General features: G+C 47.6%; 1 protein-coding gene across 7 annotated transcripts in view; it reads left to right on the forward strand.

Annotated features, from left to right (window-relative positions):
* Positions 1-27,504, forward strand: part of LIN54 (lin-54 DREAM MuvB core complex component) — a 497,293-nt gene that overhangs the window by 80,320 nt on the left and 389,469 nt on the right. Inside the window, exon 1 of one of the 7 annotated variants that reach the window (XM_085641199.1) lies at positions 3,370-3,589. The exons of 5 other annotated variants lie outside the window; for them this stretch is intronic. The gene's annotated coding sequence lies outside the window, so the exon portion shown is untranslated. Of the gene's footprint in view, positions 1-3,369; positions 3,590-27,504 lie in introns of those variants that run through there. One more of the 7 variants, XM_085641195.1, reaches the window with a different exon arrangement.

Below are 27,504 nucleotides of genomic sequence, written 5' to 3' on the forward strand. Positions count from 1 at the left end.
AAGTCTAGCATTAAAGTTTTCTAGAATTAGGAGTGGCTGAAACGGGTGGGCTTGCTTTCTGCAAATAAGGGTTTCTCCTAAGATGGGACCACCACCCCATACTTTTTCTCAGAATAATGGAGAATGATTCATCACAGACGCAATTGTTTTTATAGTTAAATAAATCAAGTACTTTTGTAAGATAATGGGAAGTACTGCATACTAGTAATGAAGAATTATTTGAGATAACCGAATAGTGTTGGATGGGAATGCTTGTGCCAACCGCTTACCGTTACTTTGAGTAGTGTTCTGTGCCAGGATTGTTTTAGCTCATTTGTGTTATGACAGGAGCAGACCAACCATATACCATCAAATGCAGTATATCATAAATGAGCAGTTTAGCTTGAATTGGGTAGGCTCCATCTCCTGCCAAGTGGCTCATAAAGGTTCAGATAGAAAAACCTTTCTTTCTTACTTCTATGCTGTACAACTTCAACATTTGTACCAGGTGCGTGATTGGCTGATGTAGGATGGCATTGTTGGCTTCTCAGGCTGACTTGATCTGTGACTGGGGATGAGTGTCTGAAAAGTTTCAGTACTCTGTCTTTCATCTCCTTGTGTTTGCTTTGTTCGCCCTAAGTTGGCAGGGTATGCCCAGACGTGGGTCCCTTGCTCACTTTGCCACTGGATTCAAGCTAGCCTGGCTGATGAGGGGTGTTAACCCGAAACTGGTCCCATGGTGCTTGTTTCCGGTCCAGGGAAGACCTGGCTTGGCATTTCAGGCTGGACAGTTCCCATGAAACACAGGCTCAAGACTGATTTGCATATGGCTGGGTCTGAACTGGGGTGGCGAAGTGAGCTAAAGAACGAGGATGGATTCAACCCAGATCTGTGTCTGGGGGTGAGTTTCTAAAAAGTTTCAGTGCTCCGTCCCTCATCATCTTGTGTTTTCTTAGGCTGACTGCCTATCTTGCGTTGCTGCAGCCCACCTCACTTTGCCTCTGATGACAGGGTGATACTGGGGACAACTTGTAGGTCTTTTCTTGCCTGAACTGTTTTGGACTGAGTGCACGTGAGGAACTCCGCTGGAGCCATATAGAAGTTCTGCTGGATCTACTAGTGCTTTCTGGTTCAGAGGGAGGTGTGGATGAAAGGGGAGCCCCACTGTTGGATCTGCCTGTGGAAGTTCACTATAGTTCTTAACTGACAGAGAAAAAAGCTGAAGATTTTGCAAAGGGCTTATTTGGAACCCATCATGCCTATTTGGATTCTGTGTGCGTAAGCACATTGGTTCCGGTCACAATTGCTTGCAGGCAATCCAGTATCCATTAACAGGAGTTCATAAGCCAGGAAAAAGAGATGTGGCTTAGAAAGGGCGATAGGAAAAGCAAACTAGGTTAGCCATATTTCATCTAAAACGGGTACAGGTTGTTTCACACACTGCCTTGTTACTAGACGCACTTATTATCGCTGCAGGCAAGGGAAACACAGCACCATTTTAAACTTCTGTTGTACCGACAGTGATTTTTAATCCCAGCGAAAAATACATGAGTGTCTTAATGTGTGCCTATAATAATTTGAACTTCTTCTGTTTTAATAACAAATTACTGCCTTGCAGGACCAATCAACGTTTATGTTTGTCATCGGTGAGGTTGAACCTTGTTACTACATTCATTGTGGTATAAATCACCAGTAACTTTGGCTATTCTGCTCTCACCATTTTAAAAAACAAGTTGCAGTAAAATTAAATCTAATTAATTCCTGCTAGGCTTTGATTGCTCATGCCCAGTATTTAGTTTATGCATAATAATTGCTTGCTTTTCAAATCCTTATAAGTCTATATTGCCCCCAAACAACTCAGGATAGCTACACACTAGTAACCTACCTCAAAGTGCATGCATACTCTGAAAGTTATTGGGCTTTGCTTGGGAAGAACTATCGGCTTTGAACGTGTTTTATCTGCTTATGGCATGACATCTCCAGTTTGCACCATTTATTGGTATGTATTATACAATGTGTGCTATTTCTTCAGCTGGTATGGAATAGAATCTTGAATGACAGAATAGTAGAGGTTGATAGACACTAAGGGGCTGAATGATAAAAGCTTTTAGGAGCACAGGAAGTAGTACTACAAAAGAACTCTTGTGTGCATTCACTTGCCTTTGTAAATCAGCTCCAAAACGTCCAACGCAAGGAGACAGTCTTTTCTACTTCAATGCTTGTATAGGAATATAATATGAATATTTCCTTTCTATTACCATGTTTGATGTTTCGGGCGGATTCACAAAGATATGTAGGGGGACATAAGAGACCTCCTGTAGAACTACTTCCAGTACGTGTAAATGCTTTTAGGAATCAGCCTCTATGTTGTAAACTAAGACTGATAGAAGACCTAAATACATTGCACATAGTGGGCTGGCGGCAATAATTGTATAAAATATAGTTTGGTTTTTTTTATTTTGTTTGTGGCGTCATGAAAATTTATGGATTTGAAGACCTAAGAGTTGCTGGCCAATAGATTAATTTTAAGCCAGTGAGGCGATGGATCTTCACATGTAGTAGCCATTCACTGTGAGGGTTACCCAAACCAATTTATGTTTACTCCGCTATATTTCTGTTGTATTGTCACATCTGTTGTCATAATGTTCATATTTCCGTTTTTCCCCTTGGCTTTTTGAAGTGTCAAGCATTTTCGTCCATTTCTTGAAATGCCCCTGAGATTAGCTTTGCAGCGGCAAAAAAACAACAATTCCTTTGAGTCCAGAAAGATGCATTTAATGGAAATCTTTTTTGAAAGGATGTTAGGAATCTGAAGCCAAATCTTAACTGGAGTGACATTCAGAAGATGTAGGTGTGCAATGTGTACTTTGGATTCGAATCCAAAGTTATGTGGTTTATTCCACGTTTGCTCCACTTGGTTGTAAATGAATGTATTTGTGTTACGTTATGAACTCATGCTAGCATGACATCACTCCGTTTGCACGTGGAAGCGGTTTATGCTGTTTTGTCTTGATCTAGAGATTTTGTGCGTTAAGCACAAGTACAATTCGAGTGCACTGACAGCTAGCTCGTAGTTTGAGTACTTTGACGAAAAATATCCTATTTTTAGCAAAATAATTCTCCTGTATAAACAAGTTGGCTGGCAAAATCAACTCGTACTTGTGAAATCTGTATGTTGAGCTATTTAAATGTTGGCATATTTTGAATCTAAAGCGCGCTGCCTCCTTACCGTTCAGCGCTCTATAGTGCGATTAATATTTGTCTCAGGGGTGTTTGTGGGGGTGCTCTACTTGCACTTGAGAGCGGCCGGCTAAATGTCTACTGAGATGAGCCGAGCGGAGAGTGAGTCCCGGTCGCCTTGGCTCCCTGCTCCGGGGGTGTCTCCCAGCTGGTTCCGGTGCGGGCGGCGGCGGGGGATGACGAGGTGAAAATGGCGGATCTTTCGAAATACAATCCCAGCCTCTGAGCCGCAGAGACGAGGCCCTCCGTCTCAGACACCCTATCTCTAAGGCCCCCATCTTCGCTTAACGAAGGAGACCCGAGTGGCCCTGGTGAACCCGGAAAGGGCGCCTGACACCCCACTTCACTCCAACGGAGAGCTGTCACCGAGGTGAGCCGGAGGGTGGGGGAGGGGGTGGAGGTGCGAGCTTGGTCTCCTCAGCGCCTAGTAGAGGATCCAGATCCCCGCCTTCTTCGGAGAGGCTGTGGTGAGGGGCGCAGATGACAGGCTGGCCCCGGGCAGCGCCTCTACCCACAGAGTAAACATGTTACAGCTCTGTGCCTGCTCCTGGCACAGCCGCAGAAGCACCCCGATATGTGTGCAATCCGCTCTCCTGCTTCACGCACTGTTTTTTTTCTCCGAATTAATAGTTTGGGGATATTTTAGATCGAAACTCAGAAAAATTTAAAGCGTTTTGAATGATTGAATTATCATGCATACTGAGATTTCCTTAATAAGTAAAAAGGATAATAGTACTTATTGCTTGCATAGTTTTTGAACGTCCCACTCAGGCTTTCATGTTTTCCCCAAATATGTGCGCTCTTTTTGGATGCGCACTATTACAAGTGTTAGGATGTCCACAGGGTGGCAGGGCTGTGAGCGCACTTGACTGCCGGTGCTGCTTTTTGTGGGGGGTGGTATGCTAATTTTTGCACTCTGCCCTTATAGATGCAAGGATAATGTCCGCGAACAGACACTCCCCACGAAATAAATTCGCGTGCGTACATTGTACAGAGTATGTTTGAAGGTTTGGGAATTAACTCAGTTGGTGTAACTGCTTTTCGTTCATTCGAAATAAACCTCAATTTATTTACCTGTAATATTCGTTGCACAGACTCCAGCTCTTCTCGTCAACGCTCTACACCCCTCACACTCTTACTGTAGTAGACATCTCAGCAAAGGACAAATATTAGCAAAGCCAACCGGTCAGGTTTTTGTATTGGAGGGAGTGTTTTACAATGCAATAGGTCTCGCATTCAGGCGAGTTTGAGCTAGTGGCATTGTAAATGGCAATGCCTCTTATTTATGTTTTGGGGTTTAAAACATAAATAGAAGGCATTGTCATTTACAATACTAATAGCTTAAACTCTCGCAAATGCGAGACCTGTTGCATTGCAATAAAGGGCCTTCAACCGCTTGCTACATTGTAAATATCAGAGGAAGACACCGGCCTGCAATGTCTTCAAAGTAGTGATAAATAGTGTAGTGAAGAAGGTGTGTAGTAAGTGTTGTAAATTACACATACACAAAGTGTGAACTGAGAGTTACATATTATCCAAGCTATAAACACTAACAAAGCGCTCCAACACCTTTAGCTCTGTGATTACACTGTCGCGGATCAGGAGGAAGGGGGGGGGGGGCTTTTTTCCTGCCCTCTGCATGATTTGAGTGTGCAGTGTGGCATTGTGTAATGTCATTGCTATCTTTGGCTTAATAAAAAACACTCCAGCTGTAGTAGGGCCCTGGCTTCACCTCCTGGTGCAGGGCGGGCTGTGCTTTATGGCAGGCATGGAGGGACGGAAGGATGGTCTCAGCTGCAGCTCTGGCCTTGTACAGTGCCCCTGCTATTACTAGTGAGTGAGAGGCGAGAGGTGGTGGTATTGGTGGTGGAGGTGGAGGTGGTGGTGGTGGTGGTGGTGGTGGTATTGGTGTTGGTGGTATTGGTGTTGGTGGTGGTGGTACTGGTATTGGTGGTGGTAGTATTGGTATTGTAGGTGGTGGTATCAGTGGTGGTGGTATCGGTGGAGATGGTATTTGTGGTGGTGGTAGTGGTGTTTTATTTATTTATTTAATGCATTTTAATATAGCGCAGACTTTACCCGAAGGTGTCAGAGCGCTGTACAATAGAACCAGTTACGTTACATGAGTAAAATGTTACAAATTACAACGTTACAAAAACAAACAGGAGACTAGAAAAGGTAGGGTAAAACCATAGAAGGCTAAAACACTGTATCAAACACAGCAAGCTAGGGTGAGGAATGTACAAGAAAATATTACAAATTTACAATGATGAACGAACTTCCTTGAAGGGCCTGAGAATGAAAGTATTAGTTCTGAAAGTGTCTTTGGAAGAGAAGAGATTTGAGGTCTGCTTTAAAGATCCGGGTAGAGGAGGTGGCACGGAGCAATGGAGGAAGCAAGTTCCAGTTTCTCACTGCATTACCTGAGAAGGATTGAGGCATCGATCTTTCCCTTTTGAATGAGGGTGGCTCAAGCAGAAACTTTTCTGCATTCCGAGAAGGTCTAGAGCCTCCAGACATTTTCAGTTTATTCGCCAGGTAACAAGGGGAGGAAGTGTGCAAGGCTTTGTGGGTGATGCAGGCAGTTTTGTAAATAGATCTTGCCTCGATGGGAAGCCATCGAAGAGACGACAGGATAGTGATGTGGTCACTTCGTTTGTAGCCCGAAATATAGCGAGCTGCTGAATGGAGGACGGATTTGAGAGGGGAGAGGTGGGATTTGGATAGGCCAGTCAGAAGAGAATTGCAATAATCCAGTCTAGAGAGAACCAGTGATCGGACCAAGGTTTTTAGGTCTTTCTCCGGTAAGAGCCGACAAATCCCCCAGAGAAGGCGCAGCTGGTAACGTGCATTCTAAGCAATAGAGTTGATGTGGGAGATTAGGTTGAGTCTTTAGTCAAGTATGACACCTAGGGATTTAGCGCGGTCGACAATGATGGGTTTATTGTTGAGTAAATTCAGTCGATCCATCCAAGATTGAACAGGAGGAGGGGAGAGAGAGGTAGATTGGAGGAGGAATTCAGTTTTGGAGGGATTTAGAATGAGTTGGTGAGCTAACATCCAGTTGTGAATAGAGTTGAGAGTAGAGTTGTTGGTGTTGGTGGTAGTGGTGTTGATAGTGGTGTTTGTGGTGATGATGGTGGTGGTGGTATTGGTGGTGTAGTGGTGATGAGGGGGTGGTAGTAGGGGTGTTGGTGGAGGTGGTATTGGTGGTGGTGGTACTGGTGGTATTAGTGGAGGTGATGGTATTGGCAGTAGTGGGGGTATTGGTGGAGATAGTGGAGGTGGTGGTGATGGTGTTAATAAAACAGGCTTTTGAAATCAACCGGTCAGATGGCTTTAGTACAGATGACATGTAACACAGATGTGCTGTTGTCAGCTTCAGCCTATTAGCACGCGATTATGTGCTGCCTGGAATTCACATGACTTAATTTGCTAATCATTTCTAAATCCATTTTACTTGGGGGCTAAAAACAGACACAAAATAATACCGGGTTAAAGTGATTGAAAGTGGGCGCCCATGTTACTGGGGAGGCCGTGGTGCTTAAAAAAGCACAAGCGGTTTCAGCTGAAGCAGCGCATGTCCACCATGCAATAAGGGAAACTCAATAAAGTAAATAGTGCTTACAGACTAAATAACTGGTCCCGTGTAACAACCAAAGTAAAGGGGCCTGTCGCCATGGGAGGGTATAAATGAAGACAAGGCCGTACTAAGGAGGGACTAACAAGCCTATTAACTAATCTGAAGGCAGCATTTACGAAAGACAATGACACAAGCCAATGGAAAATACAGGAGGAGAGTGGGTGCGGCTTCTCTTCCATACTCTACTACAACAGTGTCGCAGAGCAAGCAGCACATTCGCTCTGTCGCTAGGCTCGAACAAAATATCTGGCCATGAATGTAACATTTTGGTCTGTGACAATAAGAAAAGTGGGAGTAGCTAAGGGTCCGTTAGCTGAACAGGCTACATTAGCAGAGGTAGGCTGTTCCCTCACAGAGGGATATTATGGGAAGTGGTAAATTTGAGAGGCATACACAGTAAAATATTGCGTAGGAGGTCTTTTTGACAAAGGACAATCATTTTTGTTGCAGGACAGAAAATAACTGTGGGCACACTTTAATGAACAAAAAATCTACATTCCCCAAAAAATTATGACAGTTCAGTAAAACAATGAATGTGTTAGGGCAGTTACCGAATTGCACTTTGTCAATATAACAGCCAAACAGTAGCAGGATACTCGAACCACATGTAGGAATAAAAGGACTGCACAGGCGGGGGAGAAACCTTTTGGGCCAACAAAGGAAAAATTAGATCTTGTGAAAGGTAACCACGGGGGATTACCTGAAGTCAAAAATAAGGGAAAGGTCTTGACACCAAACTTTCAGAGAGGAACTTCAAATAAGGTTGCCTCCATACAAGAGGTACAATCTCCTTCAGATCTAATGGCCACCAGAAACGGTACATTCCATGTCAGAAACTAGAGAAACCTCTTCAAAGGGCTCAAACGGAGTCCTCTTTAAAGTCCAAAGGACAAGGGAAGCCCCAAGAAAGTTTCAAGGACAAACCTTGCATTGTGGCAATTCAAACCTTTGCAGTAATTGAAGCATATACCTGCAATAGAAGATAAATTCCCCCAACCCTTCGAAATACCCTTATGGCTGCTGGTTGGGAACACAAGGAAGAGGTGGCCAGCTAAAAACCATATATGGCAAGAAATCCAAATTTCTAACAAGGGCACAGCCAGGAGGAGACCTGTTGCAAGCTTAAGCTTCTCAGCAGGAAGCCTATTCATGTTGTGTGTTTGTCTGCATGGTAGGACATCTGGAGAGCTGCAGGACACCTGTTGCCTCACTGGAGATAACCAGCATTAAGAATGCAACCTTTCAGCTTCAAAGCACTCAACTGCACATGGGACAACTAACTGAGAAGCGGAACCAGTCACCAAAGTGGGAACACAAAGGAACCAAGACCTGCAAGGTCAAAGTGAGCAACCATTATGGGACTCCTCCACCCTAAGTTTTGTTGAGATTGTTTTGCAGGAGAGGAACATTGGGAAAGTCAAACAACCACCCAGGGACCATTGAAATGAGAGGGAGTCCATCCCCAAGGCTGCTTCCGTCTGCTACAGAATGCCAGGAGCACAGTATCCCGTCTGGAGGGAGATTCTCGAAATGTCTTGTTGACCTCCTGAAAGACTGCTGCCTAAGTTATCAGTGTGTGGACGAGAAGCACCAAAGAGGTGCCCTGCATGTTGATGTAAGCTTTTGTTACTTTATAGCCTATGATTAAGAAGTTGCTCCCCCCCTGAATTAACTGAAAAGGACTGCACCCTGATTCAGACCACCATCTGCTCCCTCCAATTGGAGGATGACCGTTTCTCCTGATCTGACCACAGATCCTGGAATGAGGCAGGCATGAGTGTGGCACCATGTCCCTGGAGACAGTCCTCTGTTATGAGCACTGAAATCAGAGGCCAAAGCGTTACTTACTCCCTAGACAATGTTGTGCTCTCATCAGCCACCACACTAGAGAATAACTTTCAAGGAAGAAACAGCAGCAGTGAGTAGATTGTAACTGCGAGATACCAGATTTTAATTCTCCAAATTATACTCTTAAAGGTTGCAATGAAACCTGGCCCGAGACACTACAAATATGCAGGCTGCTATGTTTCCCCTGTGAACGCATTCAATGAAAGACTGCATCCACTTTCTAGTCTCGAGAACCATTGGGGGAACTGGGCTTCACAGACCTTGCAGGTGGAAGATATACACTCCACCACAGAGATATCAACAGACCCCAAATGATCTCCCTGTGATGGCAAGCACTAGGTGTGGTAATGAACCCTCACACAGTCAGGTTTATGAATGTAATCATTTATTGTAGTGAGAAACCACGCTGAGCTGCTGGGCACAAGCGCCACCATCCTCGGAGCTCAACTGCCCCAACCGGCACTCTATAGAACCTTTACTGCACACAGGCATTCCACTCAGTGTCAAGAGCCGGTGTGAAGTCTGGAATACTACATTGGTTCTTTTTTGACACTCAAAACATTTTAAATAAAGCTTTACCATGCTATACAAACAGTAATATAAGTAAAATAAAACAAAAATTAAGATAACCACCCAATATGTGCAGAACAGAAGAAAATGTACATATTAACATAGATCTTCTTCAGAAGTTTGGTTTGACAGAGACAAAGGCCCAAATAATAACCCACATGAATTGCTGTCAAACAGGGTCTTAAGAGATCATACAGAAACAGGAAATGGTACCTAACTTATATATATCCATAAAAATTACAGAAGAATATATCTTATACAGGTTTTTAAAGTTCGTCTATACCTGACCGGGATTCTATGTTGCTGTGCACTCCTCCGCACAGTCTGAGATTCATTTTGAGCAAGTTGAAAACCATCCTGAACACTGTTTTTCTGTTCAGTAGTCTTTTTATCAAAATTTCTTTGCTCAGAATTTAGTATATGGATTACCTTGTTGAAGGGAAACTTTTACAACTGTGAACGGTTCCACCAATGGCAACCCTCCACACAAACAGCACTGCCACTTACTTTATCAACAAGCACTGGTTTAAAGAACTTTTCTTATTGAATTTAAGACAAACCACAAATTTAAATTGGCATCGAAATCGAGCACAATATCTGGATAATATACAACCGTACGATAGATGACAGAAACTTGTAAATCATTCTTCAGGGTCGAATCTTGCAAGACGTTATCATTAATCATAAAAACACACACCCCCCTTAGGATATTAGGTTGAACCATTTACCCCAAATCTTTTCAAAAAGTTCGGGACAGCCCCGGGCTTCAAAGAGGTATTCTTCTTGACTTCCACACCAGTCTACCCCTCGTCTCCATTTCCTTATAGTAGGGGACTTGGCCTGAGACCAGAGTGCCGTTATATCCCGCTTCGCCACCGCTGTTCCAAGGAAGTGCTTATCGGACCGGGAGCCATCCAGGCCGTCAAACACACCCAGAATCAAACGCAGTGGGTCATGGGGCACCATCCACCCCCGGGTCAGTGTGAGTTCCAGTTCCACTCCTGCCCAGAATGGTGCAAGGACAGGGCATTGCCAAATCATGTGGTAGTAGTCCGCAGGGGTTTGATTGCAACGTGTGCATGTCGGGGAGGGCCGCAAACGGGTACTGTATAGACGCGCAGGGGTGAGGTATGTCATATGTAGATAGTAGAGTTGGACTAGACGCAACTTGGATGAGGTCGTCAAGGTGTTGGGGGCCATGAGAGCGTCTCTCCAGTCCGCGTCCTCTAGGGGGCCCAGCCAACCTTCCCAGTGGGCACGCAACAAATCTAGGGTTGCGGGGCCGTTGTTCATGAGGGAGCAATAAATCCGTGACATCCCCCCTCTACCCAGGTTCCCGATAATCACTTGGGCCTCGAGGGGACTAAATTCAGGAGGGAGGTGGGAGATGGAATGTGCACCCGGAGGGCATGCCTAAGTTGTAAATATTTATAAAATTGGGAGGAGTGGAGGGAATAGCGCTGCTGCAACTCCGCAAAGGTTCTGATGGGGTCCCCAACCCAGACGTCCCCAAGAAGCGAGAACCCACTGTGGTCCCACCGATGGAAATCCCGGAGAGACAAAGCCTCTTGCAGCCAAGTGCCACACCACAGGGGCGTCTGGTAAGTTTCCCGTCCCATTTCGTGTGGCGCAGCGTAGAGTTTAAAGAACTTAGTATCACATTTTCTGACATGGGACCATTTTTTTATTCGCACATAATCTCCGACCACAATAGGTTTGTCAGAAACCCTTTTCTTCATGTCACTTAGTAAAAGTGGCTCCTAAATGCCCTTCATGTGCGCGTTTCAGTGACAGTGGTCTGAGACTGACGGGCGGGACCAAATTATCAAGTCTCAGAACTAACCTATCTTCCAAAAATAGCTCTTCAGCAACCATACTAAACAGATGCATTCCATGTTCAAGCAATTTCGATGAACGATGACTAGGGAAAATTATTTATTTAATTTTCACTCGTCATCGTCTGTCGAAATCTCCCCCACCCGGCCCACCGCTCTTACCTGCACGGGCTGCGGCAGGTGGGAAAATGAGAGAGACAGTCTGCTCTAACATTTCATCCTCCCGGGATGTGTTTGATATCAAACTGGAATTGTAATCACCTGGCAGAAAACCTAGCAATTCTGGGTGTGTTGTTCTTAGCATCGTTTTCCACCCAGAATGAGCACTAAAGGCTTGTGATCAGTTTGAAGTACAAATCTGTCCCCCACAAATAAGTGCAAACGTCTTTTATGGCCCACCAGCATGCAAGCAATTCTTTTTCGATAACCAAGTAGTGTTCTGGTTCACAAAGCACCCTGGAGGCACATCCAACAGTGTGTTCACATTTCCAGTTCTTTGAATCAGCACTGCTCCTTAGCCTGCATTGCTAGCATCGATCATCATGACACACTTTAGCATGGGGCAATATGGTTCAAGTGTCTTTACATTCGTCTATCGGTACTTGATCCACTGAAAACCAGCCACACACTTCTCATTCCAACAAAAGTCAACATCTTTCCTTGATAGATTTGAAATTGGTCTAAGCTTGGATGCAAAGTCTTTGATGAAGCGTGAGTAAAACTCACACAATACAAGGAAGGATTTAACACCACCTTTGTCCATGGGTGGTGATGCATGCATTATGGCACTGACCAATCCTGGTTTCAGACTAATGCCAGAGCTAGAGAGCACGTGGCCGAATTACTCAACGTTGTCTTTTAAAAATTCAAATTTTTCTCTTTTTAAAATTTTTTTTTTTTAAATACATTATCTTTGTCAAGCGGTACATATACCGCAGGGCCCTGTAACCCAGAGGCGTCTGCACAATCGGAGTATGTAATATTGGCTTTGACATTCTTCATATTGATACCCATGAGAAATTAAAGGTTAAACAGTAAAAATCAAACTCCCCCCTCCCCCCGATCGCACTATACACCCACTCCAGACAGAACCATTCGAGTATATACAGTAAAGCTACCCACCGGGAAACCCCCACCTACCCCACACCCTGGATCCGTCCCAACGAGCCCTGATTTTATAAACGCGGGTCCCGAACTACGGGGACCGGATTTAAGAGCAATCCCTGATAATCCGCCCACATTTTCCATATTTAAAAATGTTTTAGAGGGCACCCCCTGGCCATGAAGATGGGTTTCTTTAGGCCTATGCAAAAGTCCAGACCACTTCCATGCGGCTACTACAGGGGGCCTTGGTGCTTTCCATGCCCTCGCTATGTCCCTTTTGGCTAGTGTAAGGCCGAACAATAGTAAATGGCGTTTGTTGACGTTGCCACCTATCCCCTCCATGATGTGTAGTAGAGCTAGTTTCGGCGAGCTGGGAAGATCCCAGCCCAGAACCTCGATCAACAAGTGTAAACCCCCCTCCAAAAACGATCCAGTGAGAGACACTGCCAGACCGTGTGCATCAGTGTACCTTCCTCCCGGTTACATCTAAGGCACACAGGGGAGGCAATCAACCCTGCCTTCCATAAGCGTTTTCGTGTATAGTAGGCCCTATGCAGGTATTTAAACTGAACCAGGCGCAAGCTCACCACTATGGCCGACCCACGCGGAGCAGTTGGGGCCTCTGCCCAGTCCTCTTCTTCCAAGGGACCTAAATCCCCCTCCCAGAGTTTCTGTAGTGTGGAGGAGCAGTGGGTAACTAGGGTTTGATATATCCTGGAGATCTTGCGGTCCGGAAGTGCTCCCATAAAGACTTTGGCCTCCAGGGGGCTTAACTCCGCTATAGACTCCAAGCCCACCAGACTGGGTAACAGGGCATGTCGAAATTTAAGATACTTGAAGAACTGGGACCTTTGCATATGGAATTCCGTCTGAAGGTCCTGGAAGGACTTCAGTACTGGACCCCTCTTGACATCCCCCAAGAACGATATCCCTATATGATCCCTGCAAGGCAGCTAGTTGCGGCAATCGCCCATTATCCCAAGGGGGGGGGGGGGTCAGCGTGTTCCATCATCCCATCCAACGCAATGCCTGCCTCCAAAAATGAAACACAACCTTTGTAGCCAAGGGCAATGATCCCCGCAGTGGTGCCGAATATAACACTGTGCAACAAGTGATCTCTCATAAGCTGCCGTTCTACTTCGTATGCCGGATCCTCCCGATTGCCATACCACCATTCATTCAATACGAGTAACTGAGATGCTTGATAATACGATAGAATATCCGACGATGCAAGTCCCCCACAGTAGGTAGATAAGAAGCACGTACATTTTTCTCTTTTAACATTGCTTTCTGTTGATGTAATACTGTGGGGACTTGTTTTAGTGTTTCTGGCGATCATGGGGAAATATAAAAATATAATTCTGAAAGATGACTACATTTTTGATCCCCTTTAAGTGTTATCCTGACTCTCTAGAACACCGAAGCCGCTGATGCAAAACCAAATGGCATGTGACAGTGTTGAAAAGTACCCCATGGTGAAACAAAAGCTGTGAAGTAGCATGATTCTGGATCTAACTCAATCATGGTGGTATGCTGAAGCTAAATCTAGTTTTTTTTATTTTTAAAACGGATTTTATTTGTCAAATAGCAAATATGATGCAGAGCTCTGTACCCCAGAAAACGTCTGCACAAAAAACTTACAACATCATAACTTTGACATTTAGACAATACGTTCAAGGAGAAAAGGAAGGAAATACAAAAAAAAAGAGCAAAACAACCCCCCTCCCATCGCACTATAATCCTCCCTTAGCCAACATGCCGTGAAAACACCCACACCAACATGTAAAGTATATTATCACACCTTGACCTTTTGTTTGCATATAATTAGGAAGTTAAACTGAGTCCAGTACACCTGTAGTAGAGACTGGCTCCAACTGCAGGCCCCAATAGTCTGCCCATCGCTTCCAAATTTTGAAATGTTTTTGCTGACATCCCCTTGCTTTGAAAATTGGAATTCCCAATCCCATACAGAAGTCCAGGCCATTCTTCCAAGCAGACAAGGAAGGCGCTGCAGATGTTTTCCAACACTTTGCAATGTCTCTTTTGGCCAGTGTAAAACCTAATAACATAAGGTGGCGTTTATAGATATTGCCCCCCACCCCTTCCATGATATTTAGGAGTACCAGTTTTGGCGAGTAGGGGAGGTCCCAACCCAACACTTCTGGGAGACAGTTCATGACACCCCTCCAAAACCTTGCAAGGGCAGAACAGTGCCAGACCGCGTTCATCAGGGTTCCCTCGTCCTGCTCGCACCAGAGACACACAGGTGATGCCACTAATCCCGCCCTTCACAGTCTAACGCTAGTAATATATACCCGATGAAGGTACTTGAACTGGATGAGGCACAGGCGCACAGCAATTGCAGCCCCCCGTGGGAAAGCCTGCGCCTCCTTCCAGTCCTCCCCCCTCCAACGGGCCTACATCTCTCTTCCAGGCCTCCCTGAGCCTCTGCAGCGCAGAGGAGCTATGTGTAACTAGGGATGATCTTAGTCTTGAAGATCTCCCATAAACACCTTCGCCTCGACCGGACCAAACTCAGCAAGGGACTCCAACCCTGCAAGACTAGGGGATATGGCATGCCGAAACTGAAGGTATCTATAAAATTGAGTCTTCGGCATCTGAAAGTCTCGCTGGAGATCCTGAAAGGACTTTAGAACCAGTCCCCGCATTACGTCACCCAGGGTAGAAATACCCATATTGTCCCAACCACGAATCCCAGATAGGGCAGCCAGCTGTGGCAATCGCCCGTTGTTCCAAAGGGGGGGTCTTCCTCGTCAACTTGTCCCACCACCCCATCTTTCGAAGTGCCTGCCTCCAAATCTGAAACAAACCCTCATGACTGGCGACATGGAGTTGCGTACCGTTGCAGAGTATACGATAGTATGCAAGGTAGAGTCCCCCATGACCCGCCGCTCAACCGCATTTGCAGGGTCAGCTCTATCCCCGTACCACCACTCGTTCAATACAAGCAAATGCGAGGCCATATAATATGATTGAATATCAGAGGTAGCCAACCCCCCACAGAACGTGGACTGAAAGCACGTCCGCAAAGCAACTCTTGCTACGCCTCCCGCCCACAAAAATTGCCCCAAGGCCGCATTAACCTGACAAAACCATTTGGGAGAGACCGGATATGGGTGATTTTGCTGTTGATACAGTAAGCGAGGGAGTGAGACCATCTTGAAAATAGCCGATCTACCATAAATAGACAAGGGCATGTGGGACCAGGCCTTAAGATCCTCCCGCACACGTGCCCATACTGGAGCAAGATTTCTATCCCAAGACACGCTGGGTGAATCTGACAAGAATACCCCCAAATACTTCACTACCCGTGATAACCGGCTCAGCCGATGCCCAAAATCCCAGGTCTGCCGCATCCCCCAGTACCCACAAAGTGGACTTGCGGGAGTTCATAAACAATCCCTACGACTCCCCAAAGATATGCATAATGCGAAGCAACCACGGACCCATCTTATTAATGTTTGTTAGGAAGAACAGCACGTCATCTGCGTATAAGGCAATGCGGCCCGAGAGTCAGTGTGCCCATTCAAAACGCACCACCTGTGCATCCATCCGCACCCAAGCAGCTAGAGGTTCCATAGTCAATGCAAACAAATATAGTGACGGGGGGGGGCAGCGCTGCCGGGTGCCACGCCCAATGGAAAATGTAAAGGAAGTCGAACCAGCAATGCGCACTGAAGTGGTTAAGTCAGTGTAAAGCAATGTTGGGTAGGACATGAAACGTGGGCTGATATTCAAGAGGTGCAGGAGCGTGAATAGATCTACCCAGCTGAGGGAATCAAACCCCCTATTCATGTCTGCTAATAACAACGCTGCTTGTTCCCCTAATCCCTGAATAGCTGCCATGGCAAGATGCGCACAGCGAATGTTGTGGCGTGTCGCTCTTTGGGGCATGAAACCGGCCTGGTCGGGATGCACCACAGTGGTAATATGGGACCGAAGGCGATTGGCCAAGGCTTTGGCCAAAATGTTCGCCTCCACATTCAGCAGAGAGATAGGGCGATACGAGGCATGTTGGTCAGAGGGTCGGCCCGGCGTATGGAACACAACCACCTCTGCATGTCTCCAGTCGCAGGGAAGACCTCCTCCCTCCCTTGCCTCATCGATCACCGTAAGGAAGTGGGACCCCAGCTGCGGAAAGTATTTCTTGAAGTACTCGCACGGAAAACCATTAGGGCCCGGAGCTTTCCCGGAGTTCAAATCCCCAAGGGCGGCACCCAGCTCCTCCTCCGTGAGTTGGAGGTCAAGCTCCGCGCATGCCTCACCAGATAAGGCCTTGGGAGGAAGATCATCAAGAAAGCGGCAAACCACCCTCCCAGGTAGGCATTCCCTGGGTACATGCAGCTCAGTATAATATGTATCTGAAAGAAACACGTTAGTTAGATTCCTTACCTTAGAATATCCCCAGACGTTCGGCTGGATCCGGAAAGATTTTTCGTCAGCAGTACCCCTGCGCGTCGGTAGGCGTCATCTGCGGCTCCGCGTCTGTCGTCGGCATCGTGATTGCCAGGATGATGTCGTCGGAGTACTTAGACGCCGCCCTCGCGCGCTGTCGTCAGTTCTTCCTTTTTCCACACCAGCAAGCGCAGATCCGGGAAGAGCGGACCCTCAGTCATTTTTTGACTTTTTGGACATTTTTGTCTATCTTTTTCGAGTCGACTTTGACTCCTGGTGCCAGTAGGGATGCCCGGGTTCAAGCCGTGTGACGTCTGTCACCGACTGATGTCGGTTACCGACCCCCACCATCGGTGTCTCTACTGTCTTGAGGCCGACCGCGATGACAAGTCGTGCCCCGACTGCCGGGCCTTGACCTCGAAAGCTAGGCAGGAGGGTTCCCAAAAGCTCCTCGAGATCCGGCAGTCGGCTCGAGGTCCCGGTCGAGGAGGAAGTCGAGGGACCGGTCGCGGAGCCGCAGTCATCACCGCTCGTCAGGATCCAAATCCTCGCACTCAGGTAAGTCGAGGCATGCCAAGAAGAAGTCGAAGAAGCGACATCGCTCTTCTGACTCCCCGACTCGCGCGACTTGGCCGAGGGTTCGGGTGGCACCACCCGCGCGGCTCCGCTGGAGCCGCAGGTGGCACCACCCGCGCGGCTCCGCTGGAGCCGCAGGTGTCGCAACCAGCCCCACACCCTCCAGTCCCTGGGTTTCATGCGACTCCGGGCGAGATTCGAGACTTCCTCGTGGCCATGAGGATTCTCTTCCCACCGTTGAGGCCTGCCGGCGCGCCTCCGGGCCCCGACTGGGGGACCTAGCGAGCCGGCGGCTTCGGCCCCGTCGTCGACTTCAGTCCCGATGCCGCAGGTCCCCGTGGGATCCAGGCCTGGATCCCGGTCGACGCCAGTTGACCTCACGACTCCTCCGCTGGCGCCGACCCCCATGGTGTTGCTCCCAGCGCCGTCCTCTGACAACGACGTCCCTTGTTTCAGCCCCGGTCCGGCGTCGGAGCGGCGCCGTCTCCGGCGTCGATGGGTGACCCTTTCGCCTATGACCCGGCACTGTAATTTCTGCCTGTTTACCAGGACACGGATGAAGGGGAGGACTGAGAGGGGTTTCAGGACCCTCTGGCACAGCAGTGCCAGTTAACTCAGGACTGGGCAGATGAGCTGGGGGAGGCCAGTGGTCTAGACACTTCGCCTGACACTGGTTTCATCTCTCTTCCTACCGTGGCTACGGAGAAGGGTGCTACTTATGCTGTGGTGCTGCACAAGGTGGCCAAGGCCTTGCGCCTGGAGCTCCCTGCGGCGGCCGTGAGGACTAACCTCCTCACTGAGGTGCTTCAACCACCAGTAAGCTTTTCGGAGCCTCTGCTGCACTTTAATGAGGCCCTCACCGACGTTCTGATGGGCACTTGTTCCAGGCCCTCCACGGTCTCTCCTGTGGATCGGAACGTGGCCTGGTGCCACCGCCCAGCTCCGGGTGACCCCTGCTTTTTGTCCGTACACCCCACCCCAAGAGTCTGGTTATCCAGGCCTCCATGTCCCAAACCGCCTTCCCGTCCGCATCTCCGGACCGGGAATCCAAAAGGATGGAACAGTTTGGCAAGAAACTGTTTTCCTTGCTCAGTCTTGGGTTGCGGTCCATTAATACCGCATGCCTTTTGGACTGTTACACCCACTCTCTGTGGGATACGGTGGCGGACGTGCTGCCCCAGTGTCCGTAGGAGGCCAGGACACGGCTCGCCCAGGTTCTTGCTGATGGGCGTGATGCAGCACGGTATTCCATAAGATGTGGACTGGACACCACGGACTCGCTGGACAGAGCGATTGCAACGACAGTGGCGATTCGTCGTCATGCCTGGCTGAGGTCCACGAACTTTTCAGGGGATGTTCAGAGCACTCTCATGGACATGCCCTTTGATGGCCGTCGCCTTTTTGGTGACAAAGCAGATAGCGCGCTGGAGTGCTTTAAGGACTCCAGGGCTACGGCCAAGTCCTTGGGTCTGTCGGGCCAGCGCCAGCAAGCTTCTGCTTTTCGCCCCTTTCGTGGCCAAGGAAGGGGCGCCCCTGCACGTTCGTCCAGCCACAGCCCGCAGAACCAGCCTCAACGCGGTCGCGGACGTGGATTCCACCGTGGCAGAGCAGGGGGACAGAGAGCCGGTCAGTCCACATCTGCTCCCGCAGCATCTGCCTTAAAGCCTTCCTAATCCGAGCTTTCAGGCCCATTCCATGCCAGTGGGAGGCAGAGTTCGCCATCACCTGCTCCACTGGCATACCATCACTTCGGACAGGTGGGTGCTGCAAATCGTCCGAAGGGGCTACTCCCTCCCCTTCGAGGCGAAACCCTCCAGCCATGCCACCGCAGTACCACCGCATGTCGGGGGATCACTTGCAACTTCTGCAGGAGGAAGTTATGGCCCTCTTGGTCAAGGGTTATTATTACAAAAAACAAGAGCAACCCATATGTCCTTGTGAACTGGGTAAGCACTAATGCTAAAGCAACAAATGTTCACAAGGAACTCATTCATTCATTATTGAAAGATATCTGCAAAATTCAATTTTTTTTGCTCTGATTTAATCTTAATCAAGCTAACTATGCCTTGTTGTCGATGTTTCTTTAATAAAAAGAGTTATAAAAAAAAAAACTAGAAAAAGGCCCATCACAATAATAGTCACCTATTACTTACTTCAGCCGAAGTAAGCAACCTTTATTTAATTGTCAATTATACCACAAAAACATTTAATTATATAGTAAACATAGAAGCATTTTTTATATATACATTGCGAGTGATTTGTGAGTCCCAGTGAAATAACCATAACCAAGCTCAGTGAAAAAATAAACAAGCATTTACAATGCAATGGTCTCGGCAATATTATAGGTAGAGCTATTGGTATTGCTCATTATTTTTTTATCATTTTTATATCCCTAAATAAATGGCAGTCATTTCTATTGGCATTAGCTTTTTTTTGCATATGTGATACCTATTGCATTAGCAGAGAGAGAGTGAGGTAGTGAGATAGAGAGAGAGAGAGTGAGGTATTGAAATAGAGAGTGAGGTAGTGAGATAGAGAGAGAGGTAGATAGAGCGTGAGGTAGTGAGATAGAGAGAGTGAGGTAGTGAAAGAGAGAGTGAGGTAGTGAAAGAGTGAGGTAGTGAGGGAGAGGGATGTTGTGAGGTAGTGATATATAAGCATAGTGATGTTGTGATGTAGTGAGATAGAGAGAGAGGTAGTGAAAGAGAGAGTGAAAGTGAGTTATTGAGATAGAAAGAGTGAGGTAGTGAGTGAGAGAGAGTGAAGTTGTGAGGTTGTGAGCTAGAGAGTGAGGTAGTGATGTTTTGAGAGAGAGAAGTTGTGATAGTGAGATTGTGGAGTAGTGAGGTAGAGAGAGTTATGGAAAACACAAATTGTCTAAGGGGAAGATAAATATAAACGGGACCTGCAGCGTGGACTTAGATGGCCATAAGGATTTTTAACGTAGTTGTTGACGACTTAATCAGTATTGTAGAGTACGTCATCTGAGTTCACGTATAGTGCCAAAGAACATTCTTTAAGTGTTCGCAGAGAACAGCGCTTCTTCGTTCAAGACCTCTTCATTTTAAAGTTAATTATGTGGCAGCCGGGAACAGAGGGCCACAGTTCCACAAGCTCCCAACGAAAAGCGCGCACAAGACACAAACGACTCACCTGTCTGTATAGAGCGCTTTAAGAAAACAGCGCTGTCAGTCCCCCCTGACCTGCTTTAACAAAGCCGACCATTCACTACCTGTGCTGCTTGGTGTAAGCAACTAGCATTGTCCATACCTCCCTTCTTCGCCTACAGCCTACACACCCTGATCCTCCCGTCACTAGACCGTACTGGGTGCTCCAAATAATACCATACTCTTCCTGACGCAGCATGGAGGGACAGATTTAAAAATCCATCTCTATAGCCTTCAACCACTATGCAATGCCCATGACATGCGAGCACAAGTTTCCTCCACACAAGCCTAATGGGCTGCTCTGTACATTTAAATGAACGCAAGTGTTCATGTTTTGGACACTATACCCCATCAACCACAATCCTTTACAGTCGTACTCCTCTTTCCGGCCCATCTTATATTGTTAATCTGATTAGGTCTACTTTTAAATTTGCACAAATGGTAAAAGTAGGCAAATTATGTCCTACACTGGACTAGAGAGGCTTAAACTCAATATCAGATCTGCCCGGGGGAGGGGGGGGGTTCCCACTAGACGCTATGGAAGGATGCATTTTGTATACCTGTTGTCACACACACGCTCGTACAACCAGACGCTTATTACACCCAAATCTGGTGCAACAGGTGCAGTGGGGGCACATACTCTCCCACCCCTGAACCAAGCTGTGCCTTATTTCCACAACTAATGAACACTTTTTGGGCAAGGATGACAATGACGACTAATAAGTCCAGTCGACAGACACTGGTGGTCTGCGGTGACTTTAGTCACCTGAAACCTCGCCCACTGTTTGCAATCTGGCTGTGAGGGGCACAGAACCGTATTCAGATAACACCGTGACAGTGAGTTTTAATCTTCAATTGCAAGAGAAAAGTTACCCTGATGAGGCTCATGACCGAGTGTCACACTACTAGCCATTCAAGATGGCGGCACTGCTTTGTAGCCAACAAACAACGTTCCTAAAAACCTACCCCAACACTAGTCATCCAAACCCAGGAGCACTTAAAGGGATCCAGCAGGCAGCACCCGAGGTTAACACTGGAGAGGGCACCAGCGTCAGCTTTCATTCACACATTAAACACAGCCTTGTGGCATACATTTATAAAACACAAAACCAACTAAAGCAAGATTGGCGTGCGCCGGCTAACTGCTGACTCCCCTTACAGCCGAGAGGGGAAGGTTGAATGTACCCTCACAAGCGGGCGGCATGGCCGGTCTGTGGACAGAGCGTAGCGCTGCGGGTGCCCGCAGAGGTGCTTAATCCAGCCCTTGAGAAGGTATGTTCTGCTCTCTGCGGAATGAGAGAAGCTGCAGGCAACAACATATTGATCGTGGAAAGCCAGAAGCACTTAAGCCGAGGACGGCCTGGCCGCTAGCGTGCTACCTCAGGACTATGAGATCACCAGGTCCCAGGGGCCACGGAGGGCCCCGCAACAATTGAAGAACACAGACGCTGCTCTATCCTGAGACGTCACCAGCCATTGAGAGAAGTGATGAAATGTACATCAATGCTGAAGAAAGGAACGGACACAGCAGTAGCCCCAGTGCGCCTGAGAACCGCTCCATTTAGCGCCTTGAAACCAACGCAGACACATCCAACGCCCGGACGCCTCACCGGGGGACACCCTGCAGGATGGCGCTTTGAAACCTGGGGTCAAGAAGGGTCGGCCGCGCCGGTGGGGAATAGGTCGCAGGGAGACGGGAAATAAGGGTCGTCGCCCTGCTCCCCAATGCTGCGGGAAGACAGCAAACATCAGAATACACAAGGATCCCTTGCTGTCCCGGAGAGACGTCCCTGCACTGACAGGGACGGACTGCTTTTAAAATACAATAATACAACACTTAACATTACTAATTCAGCTGGACAAGTCGTGCCACGCGCCGCTTCCAGAAGACATCGCCGCTTTACCTTAGGCCGCATCATCAGCCAGGGCATGGCATGGCTGCCCGCCCCAAGCACAAAGGGACACAAGGCTTGAAGATGCACAGCACGAGAAGGCGTGGGTACAAATGACACGGAGGATTTTACACGAGAGGGGCCGAGTGAAGATGAGAAAGCACCCCGATGACACTGAATACCAGCATGGATCGGTACAGCGGCACAACAGCAAGAAGATCCTCACGGCCAGAGAACAGCATAAAAATGGCGGATGGAAGAATCGAAACTTTTTCGGATTCGGGGGCGTGTTCCTGCTGTTCTAAAAGGGCGTGGCTAAAAAGTGGAAAGAACAGCAAGGAACACGCCCCCGAATCTGAAAAAGACGGAGCCTATTTGGAGGAACGGCTCTCTCCTCCAATGGCGGGCCTCCGTTTAGGAAGCCAGCCAATGGAGGAGAAGCAAAAAGAGAGGCGGGCTAAATAGCCACTCTAGGAAACATTAAATCTTTCGACTTCCGGTTCATAGGTAGGCTCGGGAGCTAAGTGATTTGGCCAGAAACGCAGGGAGTTGAGCCCACGCTGAGACAGAGGCCCGCGTACCCTGCTTCCCCGCCATCGGCGCAGCCAATGTGCCAAGAAGCCCAACTGCCGTGACATTGCCACCCGCAAACCGCATTGCTTGGCACCACGGGGGCCGGTACCTGAAGCAGAGGTGAACTGGCACGGTATAATGCACACCTGCGGGTTGAAACCACTTGTTTGTGCGCATTGAAATACACAACTATCTGATATTTATTCGGAACGGAGCACACCTGGAGAGTTTGTGCATAATCCTGCTAACCCTCGCATGCTAAGCTGACGCACTCTCATTTGGGCTAATTCACCTACCACAGGCGTGTGAGTAACCGGCCGCACCAAACCCCACAGTGGTTCTTTCCACTTCTCCCCACAATCTCGCCTGTGCCCCCAGGGTGACGAAGGCAGCCCGGGGAGGGGGGGGGGATGGAGGTACGAGTAGCCCACCATGGCGACTCTCCGTAAGGGCCCTGGCAAGACGTGCTGGACTACCAGAATGTATGTACTCAGGGACCACAAACTATGCAACATCGGCTCTTTAGGCCCCGCAGTTGCAAATCTCATTCCCGCCACGCACAATGATCCCCTGTGGGTGGGGAAAGCCAAAATCAGGGTCTCCAGCCAACGAAATAAAGATCCACAACCTCGTTGAACAGAACCGCCGCAGAGGGATAGAACAGGCTGCAGCCATAACCACCCCATGACCGCTGCGCCCGCACAAATCAAAACCTGACAACCCCCATACCGGGTAAGAATCACGCGGACAGAGGAGGGGGGGCTGATGGACAAACCACTCTCACCGACCTCATGAGAGCTGGCGACATCTATCCAGAGCCACTAAGATAACGAGCCAGCGCGGACCGACGGACCGGTTCCGGTTGCTACCCGCCAAGCAGTCGTTGCCTCCAACCCATCACAAGCATGTAAGGGGGGGGCGCTGATAGACAGTGCCATGCCGTGATTGCGAGTTGCGCGAAAGTAGGCTCCCCTTGTAAGGCGTAACAGCACCAAAGCATATTCTGGGCCGGACCAAGCATCTAAGCATGTAACGGCAAGCAAGGCGGTAGCGTCTACCACTGGGATCGAACAGCCATAAGCCTTCATACAAATGTGTGAACCGTTTACCGCCCGGTTATGCCGCTAAACGCCCCGAACAGCCCAGTCTCGCCGCCCGGGCGTGTGGACATCCCCTAGCCGGCTAAAGATATTGCCCCCAGCGGTCCCCGGACTCGCCGCCTACCGCTGCCAACCTGCAGAGGTGCACCAGTGCCGCAGGACAGCATGCTTGCAAGCAATGCGGACCATTGAACTACCACCACCATCGGCCGCGTTGAACTGTCCCACACGCCGGGGAAAGCAACCCCGGCATACTCCGCACCCTTTGATCCTCGGCATGCTGCCCGTGAACCCGTCGTGCCGGGCCCGACCCCCAACTAGCAGCTCCCTTGCCCCTTGACAAGACCGGGATACAGGACAGAACGGACACAGCAGTGGCCCCAGTGCGCCTGAGAACCGCTCCATTCAGCGCCTTGAAACCAACGCAGACACATCCAACGCCCGGACGCCTCACCGGGGGACACCCTGCAGGATGGCGCTTTGAAACCTGGGGTCAAGAAGGGTCGGCCGCGCCGGTGGGGAATAGGTCGCAGGGAGACGGGAAATAAGGGTCGTCGCCCTGCTCCCCAATGCTGCGGGAAGACAGCAAACATCAGAATACACAAGGATCCCTTGCTGTCCCGGAGAGACGTCCCTGCACTGACAGGGACGGACTGCTTTTAAAATACAATAATACAACACTTAACATTACTAATTCAGCTGGACAAGTCGTGCCATGCGCCGCTTCCAGAAGACATCGCCGCTTTACCTTAGGCCGCATCATCAGCCAGGGCATGGCATGGCTGCCAGCCCCAAGCACAAAGGGACACAAGGCTTGAAGATGCACAGCACGAGAAGGCGTGGGTACAAATGACACGGAGGATTTTACACGAGAGGGGCCGAGTGAAGATGAGAAAGCACCCCGATGACACTGAATACCAGCATGGATCGGTACAGCGGCACAACAGCAAGAAGATCCTCACGGCCAGAGAACAGCATAAAAATGGCGGATGGAAGAATCGAAACTTTTTCGGATTCGGGGGCGTGTTCCTGCTGTTCTAAAAGGGCGTGGCTAAAAAGTGGAAAGAACAGCAAGGAACACGCCCCCGAATCTGAAAAAGACGGAGCCTATTTGGAGGGACGGCTCTCTCCTCCAATGGCGGGCCTCCGTTTAGGAAGCCAGCCAATGGAGGAGAAGCAAAAAGAGAGGCGGGCTAAATAGCCACTCTAGGAAACATTAAATCTTCCGACTTCCGGTTCTGCCTTCGGCAGACCGGTAGTCCTCGACCTAAAAAGGGTGAAAATAGGTTATTGGGGGAATATTAGAAGGAGAGCTATCTACAATAGCCAATGCATTATTTTAGACTCTCTCTTCTTATAGTCGACGGCGTTTCGACCCACTCTTGATACGGGGTCTCTTCAGGAAAATGATTCTAGGGACTAAAGGAGGGAAATAATTACATTGTGGAATAATAATACGTGATAATGGTGACTGGGGCTAAAATAATGCGTGTACCCCACTTACCGGTACATCACATGGCATCCATTTCATGTAGAGTCTTGAAAATATCGAATATAGCGTGTTACTGACAAGAGATCGACGGACAGGACAGTATAATAGCTGTACCTGTAGTATAAATAAATGATATAAAATACCTTTGTATTAACTAATTTCAAAATACACAAATGGTTAAATTGTGTAAGTTTGGAAAATGGAACTCAGTTTTATACGCTTCTATGAAGATCAGGAGCGCTATTATGTTCGACGGAGAACCCTTCTGGGGGGTCTGAAGTTATATGGCTACTGGCTGCAATACCAGGGTGGTCTGAACAAATAACAGTGTGACAGCCAAGATTACACTAATGCTGTCCCAGTATTTTTAAAAAACGAGTGTTGGAACTCTCCATAACTTAGCAACACTTACTTAAGCGTCGTTGTATAAACCTCCGTATGCGCAATGCTCTATTTCGCTTCCATGGATACCAGGAGCGTTGTTAGAATGGCCGGAAACCCATCTAATGGAAACCAATCTTGTGTCGAGACGAGCTGAAAAAATAATAACGTGACCGCCAAAGTTACCTTAATGCTGTCCGTATTTTTTACGGGGTTGTAGTAGTTAGGCTCTCTCTGTCACTGGTAGTCACTTACTTAATCGTCTTAGCGTAGACCTCCGTGTAGACAGTGCTTGCTGTACGCTGCACTGTTGGTAATGGCATAATAACTACGGAGCGAGGCCGGGCAGTGCCAGATGATCGTATGCAGAATCAAAGTGATGGTAATCGTTTCGGCCATCTTTGAATAGGTATACCTAATGGCTCATCTACCGCTGCTATGATAGTATGCATTACTAAAACTAATGAATCACAGTTAAAAAATAATTCAATCTCTCTAAAAGACATCTAATCTAATTATATTAGTGAAATATGCATAATTGTAATTCCTTGAAATTAAAATTACTATTGTAGATATCTTGTTAGCGGAACAAGATTATAGTTGCTCGTCTTGTTGTTGTGCAACTAAAACTTTTCTCTTAACCCGGGGATATTGTAATGGCGCAAATGTATAATTTAACGAGCCATCTTGGATAGGTGTAAACCACTTTTGTAATTGGCCAATACATTGCGATTTAGCAATTTAAATCATCAATATTAATACTCAGGCACACATAACCAGGCTACAGTTTACGGGCTATAATAGGGCACCTTTCACCATCCGTGAAAAAAAGTGACTGGTTTTTTACATATTTATGATTCAGCATTATCAATTTCTACATTATGATAATATATCAATAATAATAAATTGTACATTTCAGAAGGATTTGTTCCCACCGTGAATTTCATCATATAGGATAAGAAATGCAAAACACAGTTCACGTATTTAGAACGAAATTGTGATGGTTTTAGATATAAGAGAGAGTTACTTTCATTTTAGAGAGAAATTTTTACACCATAGTCGCATCAATTTCAAAAGAAAAAACACTTAACACATTTAGGATGAAGTGACAAATATATACAGTGAAAAATGTACATTAATAAAACATTGAGATATACTAACGGATCATATTTCAGATATTGCATTTTCACATACGATGTATAAGACAGGATAAGAACAGGGCCCTGTTCTATTCTAAGATGGTAAAAACACAGTGTCTTAGTGTAGACTAATGAATTTGCGCCATTCTTCAAGACTGTTTAATCCTTTTTGAATCGAACCACACTTATCAATCCATTTACACTCTAGTGTTTGTAAAATGTGTGAGATGTCTCCACCCCTGGAAGGCACTGTGGCCTTTTCTATCACTTGCCATTTCAAATCATTGGCGGAATGTGCTTTCTCTTTGTAATGTTCTACCAGAGGGGCATTCTCTACTGAACATCGGATTCGGGTCCGATGTTGGCCAATCCGTGTTTTCACTAGTTGTGTGGTCTGACCTATGTATATGAGGTCACAAGGACACCATATACAATAGATCACATTAGATGTTAGACAGTTGGTATGATCCCCGAGTGTCATTTTGATGTTACCATGATTAAAATATTTGCTCTCTATAGTGAGACTGCATGCTACACAGTTTCCACATT

This window comes from Triturus cristatus, chromosome 2_2 (genome assembly GCF_964204655.1).
Source record: "Triturus cristatus chromosome 2_2, aTriCri1.1, whole genome shotgun sequence".
Taxonomy (NCBI): domain Eukaryota; kingdom Metazoa; phylum Chordata; class Amphibia; order Caudata; family Salamandridae; genus Triturus; species Triturus cristatus.